Genomic DNA, 18,299 nt, shown 5'->3' with positions numbered 1-18,299 from the left:
GCCTTTCATGTCTCCAAAAATAAGACTTGTTCTATTTTTGAAAACAGAAAGAATGTATTACATATGTTGCTGTGTTATACAGCTTTCAAATACTTGACCAAAAAGTTTGTCATTTTCTAATAGTGTATGTTTTATGCTTTTAGGTACTTCCTGTTAATGTCTAAAGTTATATTCTAAGTACCTTTTTCAGGTACTTTTATTTCAGTAATATGTTATTGTGTTTGTTAATCTCTTCAAAATTAGACAGATAAGCCATTCTGTTCATATTCTTTCCCCTTGCTTCAAGCAAAATAAATAAATAAAAAGTCTCTTCTAGAAAAATGACAAAGTTGCTTGTGACACAATGAAACAAAAAATGTATGGGCTAAAAGTTAAGGGACAAAATTAAATGTGTGTATTATTTATTCCTTGTACTACCCACTGGGAGATAGTATGGGAAGTACTGTTTTACACTATAGTATATCTCATAAGGCTGTATAGTGCTTTGGCTTTGAAAGCAAAAAGGTGTTTCGGAGCATGGACATGTGAATTTAGCACCTGTCTGCAACTCTTGAATCCAAACACATCTTTTCCTGGAGTTACATGACAGCTGCAGAGGGCAGCCGCATAATCTCAATAAAAGGCGTGACTGTTTTATTATTATTAGCTGGCAGAAATGCTTACATTCACAGAAGCTGAAATAAAAGTGCATATTTCAGCTGTTTCCTCTCCATAACCAAGATGATGCGTAGCTCATTGGTACATAACGTGTCCAGATGTTTGGAAGTTCAATCCCATTCTTCTGCAGTGAAAGGGATGAATGATAACAGGTTAAAAAAATCCTCTTGTGTGGACATTCATCACATCTTATTTGTAAAATAGCTCCTAACTATATAGATTAAAATATGCTTGATATTGGCAGAAGGGCTTACCACTTACATTTTCTGCCTTTGCTTTTATACTGTTTGGAAGGGTTTCTTCACTTCCAAAGTATCTTGATGGAGGTAAAAATACTTTGTTAGAACTGGGAACTACTGAAGCACATGGGGTCACTAAAATTGAAATTGAATCCCTGTGGGTTAATTGAGTAAACTGTATTTAATTGTGGGTAAAAGTTTCATGTGAACATAACTATTGGCTTCTCCATAAACTCCCTAGACAGGAATAAATTCGTGTTTCTAAACATTTTACATGGACAAGTGAGCAGAGACATTCTGAGAAAGTAAAGGTGGCAGAAATCTGGAGATAGATATTACTTTGTAGTACAGTACACTTGATGATCATGCTACGTGATTAAGTATTTAATCACTTTAAATTAAGTAATTTTAACTATTAAAAGCAATAGTATATATTTACCTTCTTCCCTCAACCTGTGCAGCCAGGTTTCGGGAAGAAGGTAAATATATACTATTGCTTTTATGTAAATAAAACTAAAATAAATAAAAGAGACCTTGGTCTAAATTTGGCCTTGGCAAGAGGATCTCTACTAGCTGTTAAGCAAAATTGCTCTGTTGTTTAACTGGCAGAAAACTGTAGCAGGTCCTTGCTCTCACATCATATTCCAAAAGGTGTGTTAAAAACAAACATGTTAATAGAGGTCAGTGCTTTGGTAGGAAGCAATCTGGAATCTTATATAAACCATTCTGAATTACACAAAGGAAACATGGAGCATATGAAATAATCTTTTAAAATGAGCTAGGACTTTATCAAGTATTTGTGGATTGAACTGTAGCTCACTTTCAGGGTGAGATTTTAAGGAACATATTCAAAGAAAGTTTCAATGAAGTACTGCCTTACTAGCTAAGACAACTGGGTTGTAATCTTGTACACGTTTTTCTGAAAGTAAACTCAGCTGAATATGGAGAAACATACTTCTGAGAAAACATGGAGCCAATTGTGTGATAATATTATCAATAGTACTGCAAAAGTGAAATTAAATTTCTGCCTCACACACTCACATTTAAAAAACTGTTTTTAATAGACCTATACAATGACCTGGATTTGGGGGAAAAGGTTATTTGTGGCACCTTACGTACTTATAATGTAATTTGTAAAAAATATAACCAGGCTGCAAAGGAGATGTGTGAGTGAAGCTAGATTTCAAAATCTGGCATTAGCCATTAGAGACCAATTTTTACTGGAAAACACAGGCCAATTGTTTTTTCTTCCTGTTGTGGGTTTTACATACAAATCTTAATCATGTTTACACTTTTACTGTGTACATGTTGGGTTAGTCTGTGTGGATATACTTAGAGTTGTGACAATCATGTGAGGCCTCTTATGTATCTTATGTCCCATATATGGACTACTGCATTTTCCTTACAGTAAGGCAAAGGATTCCTCCTCCCTTTTTGCCCTATCAAAATATTTGGTTTTTACTTTGTAAACAAATTTAGTACTCACCAGGGAAAAAGCTTAAGACATTGCTGCCTCAGTTCAGATGTTTCCTAAATTTAAGAAGACTACTTGTCTTTTATGAATTGGTATTATGACTTCATGTTTGTACAGTGGGGCAAAAAAGTATTTAGTCAGCCACCAATTGTGCAAGTTCTCCCACTTAAAAAGATGAGAGAGGCCTGTAATTTTCATCATAGGTATACCTCAACTATGAGAGACAAAATGAGAAAAAAAATCCAGAAAATCACATTGTCTGATTTTTAAAGAATTTATTTGCAAATCATGGTGGAAAATAAATATTTGGTCACCTACAAACACGCAAGATGTCTGGCTCTCACAGACCTGTAACTACTTCTTTACGAGGCTCCTCTGTCCTCCACTCGCCACCTGTAGTAATGGCACCTGTTTGACCTTGTTATCAGTATAAAAAACATCTATCCACAACCTCAAACAGTCACACTCCAAACTCCACTATGGCCAAGACCAAAGAGCTGTCGAAGGACACCAGAAACAAAATTGTAGACCTGCACCAGGCTGGGAAGACTGAATCTGCAATAGGCAAGCAGCTTGGTGTGAAGAAATCAACTGTGGGAGCAATAATTAGAAAATGGAAGACATACAAGACCACTGATAATCTCCCTCGATCCGGGGCTTCACGCAAGATCTCACCCTGTGGGGCCAAAACGATCACAAGAACGGCGAGCAAAAATCCCAGAACCAGACGGGGGGACCTAGTGAATGACCTGCAGAGAGCTGGGTTCAAAGTAACAAAGGCTACCATCAGTAACACACTACGCCGCCAGGGACTCAAATCCTGCAGTGCCAGACGTGTCCCCCTGCTTAAGCCAGTACATGTCCGGGCCCGTCTGAAGTTTGCTAGAGAGCATTTGGATGATCCAGAAGAGGATTGGGAGAATGTCATATGGTCAGATGAAACCAAAGTAGAACGTTTTGGTCTAAACTCAACTCGTCGTGTTTGGAGGAGAGAGAATGCTGAGTTGCATCCAAAGAACACCATACCTATTGTGAAGCATGGGGGTGGAAACATCATGCTTTGGGGCTGTTTTTCTGCAAAGGGACCAGGACGACTGATCCGTGTAAAGGAAAGAATGAATGGGGCCACGTATCGTGAGATTTTGAGTGAACACCTCCTTCCATCCGCAAGGGCATTGAAGATGAAACGTGGCTGGGTCTTTCAGCATGACAATGATCCCAAACACACCGCCCGGGCAACGAAGGAGTGCCTTCGTAAGAAGCATTTCAAGGTCCTGGAGTGGCCTAGCCAGTCTCCAGATCTTAACCCCATGGAAAACCTTTGGAGGGAGTTGACAGTCCGTGTTGCCCAGCCCCAAAACATCACTGCTCTAGAGGAGATCTGCATGGAGAAATGGGCCAAAATATCAGCAACAGTGTGTGAAAACCTTGTGAAGACTTACAGAAAACGTTTGACCTCTGTCATTGCCAACAAAGGATATATAACAAAGTATTGAGATGAACTTTTGATATTGACCAAATACTTATTTTCCACCATGATTTGCAAATAAATTCTTTAATAATCAGACAATGTGATTTTCTGGATTTTTTTCCCCATTTTGTCTCTCATAGTTGAGGTATACCTATGATGAAAATTACAGGCCTCTCTCATCTTTTTAAGTGGGAGAACGTGCACAATTGGTGGCTGACTAAATACTTTTTTGCCCCATTGTATGTTAAATTACAGTGTAAGAACTGATTAAAACAATTATTGTATCTTCTGTAGTTGCTAATCACATATTTAAAGGTTTTAAATATCTCCACCATCAGTATACTGTTTGCTGAATAATTATGACTTCAAGAAGATATATTTTTAAAAAATTAAATCAGTGTATTAATTTAACGGTCAGGCAGAAAGCTTCAGCCTAGCTTTCTCTGTTATAGTAGCTTTCAGTGAGACTAGCATTCAGATCTGTAACTCTTACCCTTTCAATCAAAGTAATTGCTTCTAGGAAAAATTCAATTGTATGTTCCACTGGCCATGTTAATTTTTCCCATAACCAATTTTTTGTTATGGTTATATATACAATAGGAGAGAATATCTGTAGCCCAGGATTGAACTGTGGAATTCTTGGTGCTCTCTGAGATTGGTTGTTTGCTTGCTGAAGTTTAATTATCCATCTAAGTAACATCATCACTGCAAGTTTCTATTATGGAAATAGAAGTCCAGGTGACAATCTGTTGGTGTAAATATCTCTAAATATTTGGTGGAAGTCTCAAATACTTTAGTAATAGTGTTCCAAAAATTATACAATTTCTCATACTTTTTAAGAAATGTGTTTTTATTGTTTTAGGAGCGTCTGAAACTGAAATGATACAGGATGTATGTATAGCAGATAGCTGTGGTTGGCTATGTTTTTGAGCCTTGGCCATTACTCCTGATCACTAGCATTTCAGTCTAGATCTCAGATCAAAATCTTAATGATTTTGTTAGGTATTATTATTTTAGAAAGTTCAGAGGTGCCTCTTGAGAGGCCTAGCATGTACACTAGGACTGCTGAATCCTGGAGTGTAGAGCAGTGGTTGTGCACACATAAAAAGGGCTTCAATTACCTAATTACAGATACCCTTTTGATGCTGTTTGTGCCCCTGCAGATGCCCCTGGTTGAACATGCAAAGACGTTTTAAAGCGGCTGTGAAATGAGGGACAACCTGGGTATAGCTGGAAGCTCTTAAGCAAGACATGGTGGTGAACAGATAGAGAGCTTGGTATTGTCATCTTCAGGTGTACTGAATATATTGCCCCTGTAAATGGATCATAGCTTCTACTTGTTAAAATGTTGATAATTCCTTCCATTTATGATATTCAAGTGTAAGTGTTACAGTTTGTGTGACCATTTCACATTACCTGGGTTTATGTAGCACTGTCTATGTACATAAGAAAATTATCAATAGTCTCAGTGCAGTCCTGAGATTTCAAAACGGCAAAATAATCTTTTAAAACCCTGAAGGCAAGGGGAGTATCAAAACTACTTACAAGGACTGAGTATGCTTTGTAGCTGACAGGTGGTTGCTTAGAGGGAGATAAAATAGAACTTCAAGTGAGAGAGTGGATGGATTAGAGTAGGCATGGCTGATTGACTGGAACATCAGCACACTGCAGCATTTTATTACAGGATGTTGATCTCCTGTTATGACATGCAATTTTTTTCCCCCACTCCCTGTTGAGTGGATGATAACCAGAAGACTGGGTGGGAATAGAATGGAGTACCTCTGAAGAAATATATATGAATACCATGAGTACAGGCATTCGATATTAGAAAATTTTGTTGCAGATCCTACTTGTTCTCTATAAATAGCTGTCTAAAGTCAAAACTACATATTATGAAGCAAACATGTAATTCTTGTACCATATTCTTAAATTTGCTTTATAATTCTAATGAAAAGTATGTGAATCTGGAAGACACATTGGTATGGAGAACTCACTGGAATTGCATAATCTCGTATTCTCTTCTACAATTGTTCAGGTAATACTATCCTTTCCACTAGCCTGAATCTGCACTCTGACCCAGGGATAAACCCAGGTAGGGCAATATAACCTCAGGACATTGACTGTGCGGCATGTTAATTCCAGTTGTTAATTCCCCTTACAAATCTCCCTGCCTCTGTCCATGTTTCTTTGCAAAGGTGAGTTCAAGAATACATGTTTATGAAGGTAACATATCATCCAGTTTTTAAGTAATGGCGATTGCTGCATACTTTGATAGTGAATTCCATAAGTTAATTATATATAGCCTTAAAAATGCTCCCTTTATGTCAGCCCTGAATTGACAGCTAGTTAGCTTCCATGGGTAACTCTGAATTGTGTATTGTGTGCTCTCTCCATATCAGTCTGAAACTGTAGTAATCTTTATTTGTCTTTTCCCCTAAAATAAAGCCAAAAGGGGTTTTCTTATAAGGAAGGGCCTCCTACATCCCCCCCCCCGCCATGTTTTGTACTGGGCCTAATCAGACCTGAACACAGTTGCCAAAGTGGGGCTGTCCCAAAGGTACATTTAATAGCATAATATATATGTACCTCTGTGACAACCTACAGAATGATTGGAGTTCAGCTGTTTTGGGCCTTAGGGACCTGCCATAGGAGTCTGAGGGGTTTCTTGTGCGGAATCCTGATTGAAGTTTCAAAAAGGGAGACCTAGAGACTTGAGAAAGAAAAACAGGCAGAGAAAGGAAATTAATAAATTGAAAAAGTTTGAAGAGGTGGAAAGTACAGCTTTTATTTTGTTTATCTCACTTGCCTTGTTTGACTCAGTGATGAAGAGATGCTGGCTGAGGGAATAACAGGAAGAGTACAGTAAACTAGACTCCTTCAAAGTAACAGGAGGAATCCAGGCTACACGTAAGTTGCCATGTTAACATTAGAAAAATAAAAGAGCTCCCATATTACACAGCTTCTCTCCTCATACGCATCATGACCCAACATTAGGTATTATTGGCTTCTATCCTAGAAGGTTAACTATCCAAAAGAAACATAGGGAGACAACAGAGGAAAGGGGAATTGGAATAAGTGGAGTAATGGAATATGTAATTGCATATGCTTTGGCTTAATTGTAGTAAAGTATAGTTGGGATTATGGTTGATACCTGTAGACAGCTCCCACAGGTTCCACATTTTTATTAGACAATAAAATAAGATGCCAGTGTTTTTCAGGTGTAAATATCACCTTCAACAAATAATGTGAGTTTTGAGGGGCAAAGTAAATCAGTGTTCATATAGAGGCATTCTAAGAAGCAGTTGCAGGAATAAAAGGCATCAAAAGAAAGAGGATGATGTATGAGGAGGAGCAAGGGATCTTTGAGTAACTGAAGTTGCTGGAACTGGATGAGTGGATGTCATGATAGGAATGGTGTTGAAATATAAGCAGAGAGAAATGATAGGGGAAGGAAAAGCCAGTGGAAGGGTTTGATGAAGAGCATTAGAACCACCCTGATGTACCTAATGTAGTTGTTCTTTGTGTAAAGATCAGTGTGTTTTAGTCTAACATGTAATAAAAATATTTTGGGGAGAGCATTTGGTATATTAGATTGAGTACTCCAAAGTTAGGATTAGTGGGTATTCATAATAGCATAATTTGACCTTTATAAGTATATTTTATAAGTATATTTTAAGTACCAAAGACATATTATACTTCATAAGTATATTTTAAGTACCAAAGACATATTATTTCCACAAATGATACTTGTCCTGTATTCTGCTTGAGGACACTATTTTTAATTCAAATATCTGCAGTTAATCTAGTTTTGTAATGCACTGAAATATATAATCAACTGATAACTTTTCAGTGCTTAAATTTTTAAGACAGTATATAAACAATAATTAAAGTTCTTTCACTTGAAGCATCCTGTTTACAATGATAAATTGTCTCATCTTTAAGTTGACTTATCCTAAGGCTATATCAATTGAATTGTCCAGAGTCACAAAATATTGGCTCCAAGACCTATATTTAGGAAAAAACCATTCAGATTTAAGTTTGCAGTCCTTTGTTTGATAAAGAAACTAGTTTTAAAAGCCTACTTTGTAATTATTTTCATTTTTCCTTTGATTTTTCTGTTGCTGTTACAGTTTAATCTGGTTTGTTTATATTGCTGTTGTTTTATTGTAATGAAAATACTCTGTTTTGGCATGTGAAACAATTTCAGTGAAAGTTGTGTCTGTACAGAAGCCTGTATGTAAACTAGGTAATATCACACCTACAGTGAACTAATTAAAGATAAATTTGGGTCCATGAAACTTTTACCACATAGTAATGCAGTCATAAGGATAATGTCATCCAATTTAATGGAAACCTGTCCCAAATGCAGCCCTAGGTTTCAGACATGGGTATATTTCCTTTAGTCCTGTTGAATACAGTGAATTACAGCAAAGTCAAAATGTAATGTTTCTTTTTGACTTTTTAATCATGTATTTGGCTTAACCAGTGAAGGAGATGAGATAGATTAGGAATGGGGAAAAGTAGAATGATTAACCACATAACCTTTTTTTATTTTTATTTATATATATATCTGTATGCATGTATATGTGTGTGTATGTGTGTGTGTATATAATGAAAATTGCTTTGAAATAGTTAAATGCAGGGTTCTGTGATAACTAAGCTGTTCTGCTAGTAAGACAGATAAAAGCTGTAGAATGAGTTGACAGGTTTTTGAGTTGTATTGCTACCAACAGCATGTGGGATTGCATTTTAAACACTACCCACACTTAGCATTTCAAGAAAAAGGTTTCATGAAACAACTTTCTTATATAGTATAATGTTCTGTCCCACTGGAATATTAAATAATACTAGCAGGCCATACTTTAATGATATTGGAAACTCTGCAGTTAGCCTATGGAGGGGAAGAACTTTTTATTAGTGGTCCTTCCATTATTATTTATGTTTATTACAGTATTAGATTTTTATCCCACCTAACCTTAACCCACCTTTGGTCAATTCAGGGCAGTAAACATACAATACTGCTTCCTCCTACTTTCCCTATACAATGGGGCAAAAAAGTATTTAGTCAGCCACCAATTGTGCAAGTTCTCCCACTTAAAAAGATGAGAGAGGCCTGTAATTTTCATCATAGGTATACCTCAACTATGAGAGACAAAATGGGGGGAAAAATCCAGAAAATCACATTGTCTGATTATTAAAGAATTTATTTGCAAATCATGGTGGAAAATAAGTATTTGGTCAATATCAAAAGTTCATCTCAATACTTTGTTATATATCCTTTGTTGGCAATGACAGAGGTCAAACGTTTTCTGTAAGTCTTCACAAGGTTTTCACACACTGTTGCTGATATTTTGGCCCATTCCTCCATGCAGATCTCCTCTAGAGCAGTGATGTTTTGGGGCTGGGCAACACGGACTTTCAACTCCCTCCAAAGGTTTTCCATGGGGTTAAGATCTGGAGACTGGCTAGGCCACTCCAGGACCTTGAAATGCTTCTTACGAAGGCACTCCTTCGTTGCGGTGTGTTTGGGATCATTGTCATGCTGAAAGACCCAGCCACGTTTCATCTTCAATGCCCTTGCGGATGGAAGGAGGTGTTCACTCAAAATCTCACGATACATGGCCCCATTTATTCTTTCCTTTACACGGATCAGTCGTCCTGGTCCCTTTGCAGAAAAACAGCCCCAAAGCATGATGTTTCCACCCCCATGCTTCACAGTAGGTATGGTGTTCTTTGGATGCAACTCAGCATTCTCTCTCCTCCAAACACGACGAGTTGAGTTTAGACCAAAACGTTCTACTTTGGTTTCATCTGACCATATGACATTCTCCCAATCCTCTTCTGGATCATCCAAATGCTCTCTAGCAAACTTCAGACGGGCCTGGACATGTACTGGCTTAAGCAGGGGGACACGTCTGGCACTGCAGGATTTGAGTCCCTGGCAGCGTAGTGTGTTACTGATGGTAGCCTTTGTTACTTTGGTCCCAGCTCTCTGCAGGTCATTCACTAGGTCCCTCCATCTGGTTCTGGGATTTTTGCTCGCCGTTCTTGTGATCATTTTGACCCCACAGGGTGAGATCTTGCGTGAAGCCCCGGATCGAGGGAGATTATCAGTGGTCTTGTATGTCTTCCATTTTCTAATTATTGCTCCCACAGTTGATTTCTTCACACCAAGCTGCTTGCCTACTGCAGATTCAGTCTTCCCAGCCTGGTGCAGGTCTACAATTTTGTTTCTGGTATCCTTCGACAGCTCTTTGGTCTTGGCCATAGTGGAGTTTGGAGTGTGACTGTTTGAGGTTGTGGACAGGTGTCTTTTATACTGATAACAAGGTCAAACAGGTGCCATTACTACAGGTGACGAGTGGAGGACAGAGGAGCCTCTTAAAGAAGTAGTTACAGGTCTGTGAGAGCCAGACATCTTGCTTGTTTGTAGGTGACCAAATACTTATTTTCCACCATGATTTGCAAATAAATTCTTTAAAAATCAGACAATGTGATTTTCTGGATTTTTTTTCTCATTTTGTCTCTCATAGTTGAGGTATACCTATGATGAAAATTACAGGCCTCTCTCATCTTTTTAAGTGGGAGAACTTGCACAATTGGTGGCTGACTAAATACTTTTTTGCCCCACTGTATCAATTTATCTGAAATATTTGTAGTCTTGGAGTGTTTTTGTATTTGTACCTGATTGTCTTAATAGGAAAAGTGCTTATCTCCCACAGCTTGTGTGCTTTTTCAAACTGTGTTTCATTTGTAGAAGCCTTTGTGCAAGAAGAATTTTGTAACCTTCACTTACACGCTTTTGAATATTTTAAAAGGTCTACTTTGACAATCATTTTTAAACACATTGGCTTTAGTTAGAATGCCAAATATTGCACCTTGTTTAGAATGTAATTTTGGCTTTGCCTTAAAATTCCAAGGATCTGTTAGAAAACATAAACAGTTAAGCAGGTGTTAAAGCAAATTATGTACATGTGCAATGTAGATATAGCCTTAGTTGAGTCCTTTTTAGACAGAAACATTCCTATCTTGACCAACCTGCTAAGATGTTGGGACTTCAACAATTATGACAGGTTTGAAAATTTAAAGTTATTATGTAAATTGTATGTATGTAAAAAACAGGGAAATTATTTTTTTGGAGAAGAAATGGCCATGTGGGATAAAGGTGAAATTGCTTGATTTTTAAATCTTTTTTTTTTATAGAGTTCTCAATTTTATTCCATAATATACTAAATTGTTTTATTTCTTATGTGGTTATTGAAAATTTGTTTGTCTTCACTTCTAATGGAATATGTGTGGGGGTATGAGTAAAAGACTTCTCCCAGATACAATATTACAATGGTTAGGCATATCCCAGATTTTTTTAAAAATGTAGATTTCATTATAGGGCTACCAGATCTGGGATGTACAGATCCATGTGGCCACTAGATAGTAGCTAGGAGGTTTTTATATCTCTTTGCTACCATTTAATGGTTGTCTGGAGTAGAGTGGTTTTGCTGATTAAAAGGCAATTAACTACCCCTACAGAAAAGGAAACATGACCAGCTGAAATATTATTGAAGGAGATATCTTTTACGTAGCAGATCATCAGTCTTTTCTATTCTAAGATCATAGAATCATAGAATTGGAAGGTATCTAAGAGGTCATCAAATCCAATCCCCTGCACTCTGCAGGATTTGCTACACCGTCCCCGATAGATAATTATCCAATCTCTGTTTAAAAATCTCAGTGAAAAGGAAGAAACCACTCCATTTGGCAACCTGTTCTACTGATTGACAACTGTTATTGTCAAGAAGTTCTTCCTAATATCTAATCTGTATCTACATCCTTGAAGTTTCGTCCCATTAGTTCTAGTCTTACCTTCTCAAGCACGTGAGAATAAGTCTGGACCCTCTACAGTGTGACAGCCCTTCAGATATTTGAAGACTGCTGTCATGTCCCCTTTCAACCTTCTTTTCTGCAAGCTACACATAACTAAGTCTTTTAACTGTTCCTTGTAGGACTTAGTTTCCAGTCCTTTCATGATCTTAGTAGCCCTTCTCTGGACTTGCTCTGGTTTATCAACTTCTTTTTTAAACTGGGGTATGCAGAACTGAGCACAATACTCCAAATGAGGCCTGGCCAAGGTAGAGTGGGATAATTACTTCCCATGAGTTGGACTTGGGAGGATGTTCCCAAGATGTCATTGGCCTTTTTTGCAGCTGCATTATGCTGATGGGACATGTTGAGCTTGAGATGCACTAGTACACCCAAATCCTTCTCACATGTGCTGTTCTTGAGCCATATTTTCCCCACCCTGTACATATTTCTTTTGTTTTTTCTTACCTGGAAGCATAACTACTTTTCATTCTATTTGTTTCCACTCACCATTCTGGCTTGTATAAATCTTTTTTTATTTTTTCCCAGGTTTTAGCCACCTCTCCTAGCTTTGTATCATCTGCAATATTGGCAAACATTCCTTTGACTCCCTCATCCATATCATTTACAAAAAGGTTGAATAGCACTGGGCCAAGAACAGAGCCATGTGGCATCCCACTTGAGATGTCTCTTCAGGTAGATTTGTCACCATCTATAGCTATCCTTTGAATATGATCCTTGAGCCAACTGTGGATTACATAAATGGTTGAGTTATCAAACCCATATTTGGCCATTTTCTTATTAAGGATACTATGAGAGACTTTGTCACAAGCCTTGCTGAAGTTTATATATACCATATCCACAGCATTTCCCTGATCACCCAGGCTAGTAACTCTATAAAAGGAGATGAAGTTAGTCTGGCATGACTTGCTCATTGTAAATCTGTGTTTGTTCTTGTTAATTAATAAATTCCTGTCTAAGCGCTCATAGACATTGTTTGATTACCTTTTCAAGGACCTTGCCCAGTACTAAAGTCAAGCTTTCAGGCCTGTAGTTTCCTGAGCCCTGCTTCTTCCCCTTTTTGAAAATAGAAACAACATTAGCCCTCCTCCAGTCTTCAGGGACCTCACCTGTTCTCCAGGACTTCTCAAAGGTTACAGAGAGTGATTCTGCAATTACCTCTGCTAGTTCCTTGAATACTCTAGGGGTATAATTCATCTGGCTTCATTTAGATTAACTCATTTAGATTAGTTAGAAATTCTCTCATTTACTCTTTGCTTATCTTGAGCTTCAGTTCACTTCCCCTTCCCCCTTCCTCCTCACCCTTGCTCCAATGGCGCAGTGAGCGCCAACTGAGGGTTTGTTTGGCTTTGCAAATAGGAGTTGAGAAGTTCTGCCTTCTCCTCCTTCTAAACCATGTCTCCATTTTCTTTCTGCAGTAGACTTACCATCTCCTTGACTTTCCTTTTGCTTCTGACATACCTAAAAAATCCTTTTTTGTTGTTTTTTGGTGTCCCTTGCTAGCCTAATCTCATAATGGGCTTTAGATTTTCTCATGCTAAACTTGCAGTTTTTAGAAATTGTTTTGTATTCTTCTTTTGATATATGTCCCTCTTTCCATTTCTTGTACATTTCCTTTTTTCTTTGAAGCAATTTATTAAGTTCTGTGTGGATCCAGTTTGGTTTCTTTAGGTGTTTTTCATTCTTCTTTCTTGTACAAATTGCCTACATTTTGAAAAAGACAAAACTTAAACACAGGAACATATCAGCATTCATTCAGTAAAGCAGGCTAAACCATAATATAGCAATTTAAATGGGCTATATTGAAATGTTTGAATAAAGTATTTAACTAGTGTTGAAAAGACATGAGACTTTGGTAAGGCAGGCCTGCCATATGCAAGATGATGTTTGGATAAGTCTCATACAATAGAAAAGCATTCTTTATATTGTTTACAGGAAATGGTTACAGAAGTAGACATAAATGTAAAGTTAAAACTACAGCCAAACAGCAATAGCAAAAAACAGAACAATTCTGCTTTCAGAAATAGTTGTTTCAGCTGCCCTGGGAATGCCAGTGTCTTTACAGCTTGGATGATTCTTCTTTAAAAAGGTGAAATCCATTGAAATTCTGTTTTCCAGAGGAAGAAATGAACAAAACACTTAACAGCATGATATATTAGAAAAGCATTTCTTTTTCTGAATAGAAGCACATTTCCCTTGTGAATCTGAATGTTATGTGATTTGCAATTAGAGCTATTTTAAACTTTAAAACGGTACTGTTTCATTTTGTACGTCAGGGAATAAAATTCAGATTTCTACACAGTAACAACTAAAACAGTTAGTTTACAAACATTTTACTAGCCTGTTTGCCCATTAGGTTAATCACATGTGAAGTAAAAAACCATCAACTTTTTTTGAGCTTCTTGGTTTGCTTTCTAGAAAGCAACTAAAAAAATGGCTGTTGACAAGTCTGAGATGTTTATGTCACTTGTAGAATGCTGAGTTGAGAAACAACATACTGTATTTCAGTGATTTTTTTCTGCTGTTGGTGTGCAGTACTTTTTTTGGGAGATGTAATATTTTTCTGTATTCCCCAACCAGCTACCCCTAGGGAATAAATGTGTATTTTGAAAAAAAATATTTAGCTTCCCTTGCAGCAGGTGGCAGTATCTAGCTAACATTGGAAAAGTAAACTGGATTGGATTTGTATAGGAAACTAGTAAACTAGACTGGAAAGTTGAAAAAGACATTCCGGAAGAAAGCAGTTGCAAACCATCTGTATGCTCTGCCAAGAAAACAAATTAATGTCTCAGTTGATTGAGCTCAGCTTGAAGAGACTTTACATACTACAAACTGTAATGTAATGTAATATACTTAGAATGTTTTAATCTTTGAGTAAAGAATTTCCTTCTTTTATCTTGTGCTGTTCTGTTGTTTTTTGACAGGCCTCACTTCAGTTTTCCTATCTCACTCTCTTTAGATTTGCTTTGTTCTGTCTCTTGTTTTTCATTTCTGTCTAATCTTTGTGATAGATAGATAGATAGATAGATAGATAGATAGATAGATAGATAGATAGATAGATAGATAGATAGATAGATAGATAGGCAGGCTTCTGCCTATTCCACTGTGCTCCTTGCCTGTGAGACTTGGTCAGGATAGGGTAGCAGAAGGATAAGAACAGATCCACCAACTCTCTATAAAAAATGACCCCCAAAGCCAAAACCCCCCACACTGAATCCTTCTTCCCGCTCTTGTAAAAATTCCTCTACTCCCCTCCACCCCAGAGGCTGAATACAGTTTGTTCTTGCCCATACTATAGTGTATATCCTTGGCATAGTGTTGTAAGAATCCTGTGCAAAAATATTTCTAATAATTAGTTCAGGAGATTATTTGAGGGAAGCAAAATATTGCAAATTTTGAAATATCTTAAATCAGTCTGAAAGAAATAATTTCATTTTTTTAAGTGCAATTGTTTGGGAAAAAAATTAAAAGTACACAGGTATAATTAGATGGGCTTCTTTTTATCTTTTTTTTTTTTTTTGATTTGTAGTTTATTTCTAAGCTGTTCTGGTTCTTCTTTTGCTGATCTCCAGTAGCTGTAGAAACTGTTGATAAATGCAATAAGCTCTGTATCCCAAGCATCTTTATTTTGGGGGGCATTTGTTAGGTGATTTTTGAATTTGAAGGTGATTCCTGGGTATAGCAAAGAAACAGAGATATGACCAATGCCCTTACTCTGGAATAGGATCTAGATTCTAAAGTGATAATTAAACTAGATCGTGCATCACTTGCTTTTGTCCTGTAGGTATGTTGAACTGCTGCAATGGGTCAGAGGTCATATAGTAGTATGGTTCTCATGGACATGGTTTCTTCAGAGACTTCAACTGGATTTCTTGCGAGTTAGCTACCCTAATTATTAGCATGCTCTCTGGAGAAAAATCCTTGGGTCTACTTTCTTTGTTGTGGAAATGCCATGCTTGTAGGGATTGTGTTCTTTGTTTAGGGAGTGTCCATGTGTGTCTGTATGTGCACACACATATATGAGAGGGAGGGAGAGAGAGAGATTGAATTTCCTTATGACCAGATTTTCCTCCTTTCTTCTCCCCTCCTTCTTGCCAGAAGCTATCAGTCTGCTTTGAAAATTCATTAAAAGTTCTATGGGCAGATTAAGGACATGGATAGATTTAAAATAGATCTGCAATAACCACAAAAGGACAGATATGTTAGTAGGATACAAATGGACACTGGTCCAAATGTATTGGAATCTGCTTGTGGACCCAGTGGACTTTCAAACACAGTCATTTTCAACAGAAGGGTGTGGAAGGGGTGCGTGAAGAAATGTTAGTGACAGCTTTCCAATTCTTTTCTCGCCCTATGGATTTTGATAGCCAAGAAGATGTATTGTCAGCTATTAAAAGATGGAAGAGGGTTATATCAGATAGTACTGTTATGGGCATATCATTCACATTTATTTATTTTTAATTGGGGAGTTGGAATTCTAAATGTAGAGTTTAACAAACATAGTTCTTTACCTCATTTATCTTATTTTTATTGATGCACAGAAAGGCCAAACCATGGAACTCTGGTTAGTTCCTACAAGTTCCCCCTGTCAGGGCTGTGCTTTTAATACAGTTTCTTAATACATTATACATTTATGTCATTTATAAAAAATAATTTTAGTAAAGTCCAAAGTCTTCATCAAGTAAGGTCTGAAGAGCACTATTTACTCTTTCTTTTCCTTCCCACACAAGTCAACACAGACAAAAGGCCTTTAACTGCTCTCCATCTGAGTGCAGAAAGCAACAGATGTTTTGGCAAAGTCCTTCCTTTGTGCACCTGAGGTACTCTATTGTCTTTGTTAGTATCTTGGTTTGGCATTCAGATTAGAATAGCTGAAGCAGTCAAGCTACACACTTTGGCAAAGATTCCCTAGTTGTTTATGCTGGGAAGTAGAATGGGCAATTATTATTTTATTATTTTTGCTTTTCTCTAGATTGCATAGAGGAAGCTAACTGCAGAATAGAGGGGTGTTAGGAATTCTGCTGAAGGTCAGGCAGAAAGTTCTTTGGGGTTAGATAGTTGCCCTCTCTACCACAGAATAGTAAAGGGAAAAGGAAATATCCCGTTGCCATATAACAGTATTCTTATTAAACCATATATTAGTTAGTCAGCTTTAACATCCCTTTGCCTGCAAACCATGCTTTCTGCATATCTCAAAGAGAGATTTTATAACTACCTGGCAAACAATATCTTTGTCCTTGTGGTGTTGGTCAAGTGGAGGATGTTATCCACTACGTCCTCCATTGCCCCATTACAATGAGATTGCCCCAAATTACTGATGGTAGGTGAACTCAAGGGCTCCGATCTCAAAAAAATTGAACTATCTTCTTACAGATGTGTTTCCAACTGTCAGCAACCAAGTTGATAGTTTTGCCCTGCTGTCTTTTAAACTTAGAAAGAAATACTTAAGTTCTTAGCCGTAGCCTTGGCTTTATTTTGCTGTAATCTTTTTACATCTAATACTCCTTTTATTATTTTATTTTACCATATTTTACTGTTATTTTATTGTATTTTATGGCACGTTGTATGTTATGACCTGTGGTTACAACAGTGCATTTACTTACTTACCTTGTGGTGATGAGCAGCAAAGTGAGCTTACTTCTTTGCTCTTATTATGTCCCTAGATAGCCAGCCAGCAGCCCTGTTTAGAGCAACCAGGTCCCTTCTGACTTGGGGAACCTTTTCAGGGCAGCTGTGAGGAATATTCTTGGTATCTGTTGGATAAAGTCACTTGGGTTCAATCAGAGTTGAACCCACTTTGAGATTGTTGTTAAAAATTTATTTTTTAAAAATGTGTCCATGAAATCACCATGGTTTGAAGGAGATTTGTGGTGGTGGTGGTGGGGTATGCACATGATACTAACCCAAGAAATATTTGTCTGGATATTCAACTATATAGTAACTTTAGTCCTAAGTTAAAGCATATGGTGAAGAACTTTGGGAAACCAATTAGAAGAAAACAAAAGAAAGAAAGAAATTAAATTCCTCCAGCAGATGGCACTATTATTTGGGAGTTCCAGTAGCTCTTAACTGCAATTCCTGAGCTCCGATTGTCATATGATGTATAATTGTGGCTCACTTGGCTATAAAACATAGAAAGTCAGATTTTACTATTGTTCTTCCTTATTTTGTTAAGTTAATTGAAATAGAAGCTTTCCTGCTTTACCATAAACCTGTCAAATTACAGTTGGAAGTTTTAGGAGTTTTTGAATTCTTTTTCCTTGGAAGTGCTATAGTGTAGACTGAATTTAGAAAATAGAACACATTTGTTGATAAATGTTTAAGCAAACTTTTAATAGAGGACAGAGTTAAAAATGAAGTTGCTGTAGTCTATAATAGCTTGCTTTCATCAGCTAATTCCAAATGTTGATTTTGTATTCAATTTCAGGATAGTATATTTGGAGAAATGTCTATCTGACCTTGAAAGCACAACAGGGCATTATTTGCTAATGTGTTGCTCTTAATTCACCTCTTCCATCTTGATAAGCGATTACACAATTACATTATAATGTGTAATGTGTAAAGATAGGAGGAGTACTAC

At 37.1% G+C, this 18,299-nt stretch overlaps 2 protein-coding genes across 8 annotated transcripts in view; both read left to right on the top strand.

The window, feature by feature from the left end:
- COA1 (cytochrome c oxidase assembly factor 1) overlaps positions 1 to 18,299 on the top strand; it is a 60,411-nt gene that overhangs the window by 3,385 nt on the left and 38,727 nt on the right. For 3 of the 6 annotated variants that reach the window (XM_088150019.1, XM_088150022.1, XM_088150021.1), the window contains exon 2: positions 6,662 to 6,748. The exons of the other annotated variants lie outside the window; for them this stretch is intronic. The gene's annotated coding sequence lies outside the window, so the exon portion shown is untranslated. The remainder of the gene's footprint in view (positions 1 to 6,661; positions 6,749 to 18,299) is intronic. 6 annotated transcript variants of the gene reach the window in all.
- FIGNL1 (fidgetin like 1) overlaps positions 1 to 18,299 on the top strand; it is a 32,493-nt gene that overhangs the window by 3,389 nt on the left and 10,805 nt on the right. The window contains exon 2 of one of the 2 annotated variants that reach the window (XM_025163542.2): positions 6,662 to 6,748. The exons of the other annotated variant lie outside the window; for it this stretch is intronic. The gene's annotated coding sequence lies outside the window, so the exon portion shown is untranslated. The remainder of the gene's footprint in view (positions 1 to 6,661; positions 6,749 to 18,299) is intronic. 2 annotated transcript variants of the gene reach the window in all.

This window comes from Python bivittatus, unplaced genomic scaffold (assembly GCF_059951505.1).
Source record: "Python bivittatus isolate LINGU-HERP-01145 unplaced genomic scaffold, Pbiv_v1 ctg000610_np1212, whole genome shotgun sequence".
NCBI classification, from domain to species: domain Eukaryota; kingdom Metazoa; phylum Chordata; class Lepidosauria; order Squamata; family Pythonidae; genus Python; species Python bivittatus.
Note: the sequence above shows the minus strand (reverse complement) of the source record. Positions and strands in the feature narration are given on the sequence as shown.